The sequence below is a fragment of the Heloderma suspectum genome, chromosome 4, assembly GCF_057233095.1.
Source record: "Heloderma suspectum isolate Gila_16-S chromosome 4, 16-S_ref, whole genome shotgun sequence".
Lineage (NCBI taxonomy): Eukaryota > Metazoa > Chordata > Lepidosauria > Squamata > Helodermatidae > Heloderma > Heloderma suspectum.
This window is the reverse complement of record NC_139461.1, coordinates 30,889,494-30,895,493: the sequence shown is the minus strand read 5'-3', so window position 1 is coordinate 30,895,493 and position 6,000 is coordinate 30,889,494.

The window sequence follows — 6,000 nt, the reverse complement described above, 5'->3', positions numbered from 1 at the left end:
GACTTGATGGATGTGCGTCGCTGACGCAGAAAGCGGCACCAAATGGAGGGTGCGGAAAGGAGGCGTAGTGCCTGGTTGGCGTGCAAACAACGGTTGCACTCAGAGGATCCAAGGGAAAAGGGGAGGGACTCTCCCTAGCCCTTAAGTTCAGGGTCTGCCAGTGATTCCCTTTCAAACAGGGACCAACTATTCCAACTTAGGGCATAGGTACTCTGCTGCTCATATCTAGTTGCTAACGGTAGAGTTGTTAAGTTGTAAAAGAGGAATAAAGCTTTGAAAATAATCCCTTTGTCTGTGTCTGGACTTGGCTACTGGATTAGACTGAGAGAGGCCTCCAAGGAGCCCTTGACACCTACCCCCACAAGAGCATTCTTGACCTGCCTAGATGTTGTGAAAGGGTTCCTCTTCACCATGAGCAGAATTTTGCAGTCATCCCCTTTAGTTGTCTTCTGTGGTCTTCCAGGCCTTTTGCTGTTGCTGAGCTTGCCAGTTAAGTCCTTCTTTTTCAGGGTGTTCCAAACTGTTGTATTGGCCACTCCCGCTGTTTTTGTTATCTCTCTGATGGGTTTATTTTGTTTCCTCAGCCTAATGATGGCCTCCTTCACTCGCATGGACACCTCTTTGGACCTCATGTTGGGAGTTCCAGTGAACAGCTACCAAATGCAAATGTCACACTCAGAACCACCTCCAGGCCTTTTATCTGCTTGATTGGTCATAGGGTACCCAGGAAACGGACCACACCTGGCCATGCATCTGCTTGTCAGCCATTCGTTCCATTACTTATGGGCCACCAACAATGGGTGTGTGTGTATGCCACTGGCTGTACTTCCTGAATGGTTAGTGCCCCACTTTTGTCAAACCCCTTGAATTACAGCTGAAAGTTCTGACTTCGCTCCCATCTGGGTGTGTCTCCTTTCAACTTCAATGTGGTGGTGTACAGAGGCCAAATGCCAAAACAGTTATCCTTGTTCCAATATTTCTGGCCCTGACTGTATGTGCAATGCCATAGTGTGAATTAAAACATTGAAACCAACTACCTTTCTCTTTGTAGATTTGTCCTTTGAGATTATGGCAATTTATTACCAACAGAAAGTCTATAGGGATCTTTTTAATCATTTTCCCACAAAATTTCTGTGTACTAATAAAACAGGATCAGGCCTAGAAGCCTAATCTAAAGGCTCTTTATTCACTAAGCCCTTCATACTGCATAATGTAGAACAATGAGAGACAAACCATGCCAACTTTGAGCCTGTGGGACCATATGGAAGGGAAAGGTGGCACATTCTTGCTGCCATCATGTGCAATTGCTAGAGGCCATTAAAGCAATATGAAACTCTGCCAAGCACTCTGTGAATTTATGAAGTGCATCAATAGGCAGCTCGCCAATGGCATCATTCCTGCTGATTCAACTTTAAAGTAAGTGGGGGGAAAGAGTGTGAGAGGATTGGGCAATTGCAGATGTCCCCAAATGTATGGCATTTTTGTCAGACTCAGAAAGAATCTACAGCATTTAACAACATCTGGAAGGAGAAATGTGAAACATTTCCTCTCACCAAAGGTAAAAGAGCAACTCAGCCTCACAATTGTGCGGAGCTGCATGGCCTCTGCTGAGAAATACATGGATTGAGCTCTATACATTTTATTTTCTTCTGCTGAGTTCTCCAGCTGTGGCATAACTTCTACAGTTCCTGCATTGAGAAGGGGGTTGGACTCAATAATCTTATAGGCCCCTTCCAACCCTGCTATTCTATGATTCTATGAATTAGATTTCATACTGTTCATTTGTTTGTCTCATTTCTATCCCACCCTTTCCTCAAGAGCTCAGGGTGGCATAGAAAGGGCTGTCTCCCTTGAAAAACAACACTCTTGTCAGGTAGGTGTAAGGCTATTTCAGAGAACAAGTCAGGCCAAAATGGATGCCTAACAGAACAACAGCTTTATTACCCAGAACAATCTAGAACAACAGTGTAGCTGACTGGCTCAGTTTGGACACAGTGCCACCTATAGTTAGAATGGCAATATAACAGTTACACTTCCCATCAGAGTAGGTTATACTGGGAAATAGTGACTGGGCCTAGAACAGCCACTGAACATCATGGCTAGGGATGGTGCAGTGCCTGATTCCATCTGGGAATCCAGCGGGACCTCACCCCGCCCCCGTGTGCACGCCTGAGCCCTGCTCACCAAGCCCCTGCCCCTGCTTGCTCCCTGTGCTCTCTCAGCAACTGGCCTGCACTCACACCAGCAGCCTCACCAAGCTCTGTGGTCACCATTTTTTGAAAAATAAAATGGCAATCGCAAAAGGACCATATTTGCATATGTGCGAAAATACACATTTTGCGAAAATGCACATTTCCGCCCATGTGCAAATATGCACATTTTTGCGATCACCATTAAAAAAAAAGGCAACTGATGAGGTTGATGAGGCCACCAGGGTGAGTGTGTGGGCTGCTTGCTGAGCTCAGGAGGTGCTCAAGCACAGTCCGGAGATCAGCAAGGTGGGGCAAGGGCTGGGCGGGCACACGGAGAACTCAGACAGGGGTGGGTTTGCAGATCCCTAGTCGTAGCCATGTAGGGATTTCAAGCAGAGCCTCTCATAATAGAAGAGATCCAAGGCAGGTAACAGATTCAAATAAAATCATTCCAGAATTACAAGCAAACATACCTTTAAACCCCTCAATGACCTGGGGCTGAGATACGTTGACATAGGGAAAAGGCACATGGACTGAATTTTTTTTGGCCTGAGGGCCAGATTTCATTTTGGAGAAGCTCTTGGGGGGCACATTCCTGTGGTGGGTAGGACCAAAGGAAAATTGGATGTGGTTGAAAAATCCCCCCTCCCTCCAGTTCCACTGTTACCAATTAGGAAGCATGTCTACTCATAAGTAAGCACAAGCTTAATGTCTACTCACAAGTACACATGCCTACTCAGGGCTTTTTTGGAGGGCTTTTTCTGTTGTGGCACCCCGGTTCTGGAATGAGCTCCCTAGTGAGGTTCGCCTGGCGCCTACATTGTACTCCTTTCGGCGCCAGGTGAAGACCTTTTTATTTTCCCAGGCTTTTTAGCTTTCTAAATTTTTATCTTTGCTGTTTTAAATCTGTATTTTAAACTCCTGTACTGCTGCTAGGTTTTATTGTGGTTGTATTGTTATATTGTGGTTTTAATGTTCTATATATTTTAAATTGTTTTATTGTGTGTTGTTTGGTTTTAGTTTTTGTGAACCGCCCAGAGAGCTTCGGCTATTGGGTGGTATAGAAATGAAATAAATGAAATAAATGAAATAAATAAATAAATACTCAGTAGTAAGTAGGGGCAGTCTCTTCAGGACAAGGCTCAGAAGGAAGCAGGGCTGAATTGCTCAGCAGTTTTCTTCTCTGGCCCTAGGGATGGACAGTGGCCCCCGTCTGTGTTCTCCAGGTGCCCGCCAAGCCCTTGCCCCCACTCACGCACCCCCAGACCCACCCCCACCCATCTCCCACTTGCCAAGCCACCTGCACTCACCCCAGGCCCATCTGGTGAGCTCTGTGATCACCATTTTTGGGGGGGGGATGACGATTGCAAAAAGGCACACATTTCATCTTATGCAAAATGGCCAATAGGGGTGGACGAAAGTCACTTACCTGTCCTCGAAGCTTGTTTGCGGTGGGGGGGAGGCGCTTCGCTGCTCCCCCCATGACGTTCAGGCCGGGGGGGGAGGCTTCCTGCCTCCCCCGGCCAAAATTCAGGCCAGGGGGGAGGCTTCCCGCCTCGCCCGGCCGAAATTCAGGCTGGGGAGGAGGCTTCCCGCCTCGCCCGGCAGCGAACTCCAAAGTTTTTTTTTTTTTTTTTAAAAATGCCCCCGTGATAGGCTACGTGACGATTAACGTAGCCTATCATGGCTAGATCTGCAGTCAGCCGTGATAGGCTACGTAAATCGTCACGTAGCCTATCATGGGTGACTTAAAAAAAAAAAAAAAGCGCGTACGCAAATGGCGGCCCCCATAGGGAGCCGCCATTCGCGTTCCTTATTTGGTCGCTGTAGTCTACGTAAATCTTTACGTAGACTACGGCGAAAATAAGGGCAACGCAGCGTTAATCGGGGGGGTGCGGAGAATTTATCCCCGAAACTTGTTCGGGGGGCCGAACACGTTGGCGCTCAGCCCCCCGAAGTTTCGGGGAGAAATTCTCCGCCAACCCTACTAACATGTCTCTTTGCACCAAGACCACCATTCCATGCTTCACAACAGCTGTTACATTCCTGATATGCTTAGGGATAGTGGAGAAATCTGCAACTGATTCAAATGTGTTCAGATTTCTATGAATCCGACCTGCGGGTTCCACAGCAGAGTGGCTTTTTCCGAATTGTGCAAATTCCACAGACTTGCAGACTGTTGTTGTTGTTTTTTTAAACTGTTGGGGGGCATTTGCACACATTCACATTTGCGCAAATGGAACAAAATTCTCATACATCCCTAACACTCCCCCCCACCATTCCATCAATGAATGGATGGCACAGAATGAAAGATGCCTGACAATCCACAAAACACAGACACAACAGATCTAACAAAATCCATATATCCCTAGCTTTGTTACAACAACAACAGCAAAACTGTTTGCCAACCCTGATTTTTTAAAAACAGAAATTTATTTATTTATTTATTTATTTCATTTCTATACCGCCCAATAGCCGAAGCTCTCTGGGCGGTTCACAAAAATTACTCTGAGCATGTGCAGTTTTGCCTTTTAAACTCACTTAAATCAGCACCATCATGATTACAGGGATAAAATGCAGTTTACTTCTGCTACTCTGATCACCTGCTGTTTTCTGGGTGGCCATTTGGGGATCCCTTGGGCTATGGTGTGCTAGCCTTTAGCCCCAAGCTCCAACCCTACCTGCACCACTGCCCTGCCCCATAGGAAAAAGCTGTTATCTCTAATGAGTGAGCAGCTGAACAGAGATAAGAACTTTCCCCTGGTAAGCACTGAGAAGGGGAGTATTTTCCAGTGCTAAGCACTAATTTCTAATCAGCTGCTTACTGGAGATAAGAGTTCATGGTACTCTCCTTCATGGTAGAGGTGGTGGGGCCTGGGAAAGGAGCTGTTGGATGGGGGCCACAGCATTTCTGGCTCTCTGGATTTCCTACGTCTTGGTTTCTTCACTGCAGGTGAGTTTCCTATGTATTTTCCTGCCTTTGTTTTTAGTTTTTTTCTCTGTTTTGGTATGTTTGTTGTATCTTGATCCCTGGCCATTTGGGGCTTGAGGATCAGCCAGGGCCAGTCCTACCATTAGGTGGAGTGAAGCAGTCACCTCAGGCAGCCAATGCTAGGAGGGCAGCAGCAATGTGTTAAGAGAGCTGCGCACCACCTAGCTTGCTTTGCGTCCTGTCAGTAGGGATGTATGAATCCCCTACCTTCCTCCGCTGATGGGCATCTGTGTTGGGGGGGAGGTGATCCGTCCATCCCCCCAGAATCCTGCCCAGCTGGCTCCGGCTGGCTGCAGCTGGACTTCCGGCCACTGCTGGGCTGCGGCCACAAATGGCAGCCTCTATGCCGGCCGCCATTTGCGTCCCTGCCAAGCCATGATAGGCTATGTAAGTATCTACATAGCCTATCACAGCAAAAGGCAGGGACGCAAATGGTGGCTGCTATGCCATTTGCGTCCCTGTCTTTTGCAGTGATAAGCTACGTAGATACTTACGTAGCCTATCATGGCAAAAAGCGGGGATGTAAATGATGTAGTGGCTACCATTTGCGTCCCTGCCTTTTGCTGTGATAGGCTACGTAGATACTTACATAGCCTATCATGGCTTGGCAGGGACGCAAATGGCGGCCAGCATAGCAGCCGCCATTTGCGGCCACAGCCTGGCAGCGGCCAGAAGATGACCTGGAGCCACTGGAGCTGCTGCCGGAGCCGGCGCCGGTGCCACCAAAGCTGGCACCACCACCAGAGCTGTCGCTGGCGTAGCCGCTGCTGGAACCAGGTAGGCTCCGTCCCGGGGGAATTCCCTGGGGTGGCAGGG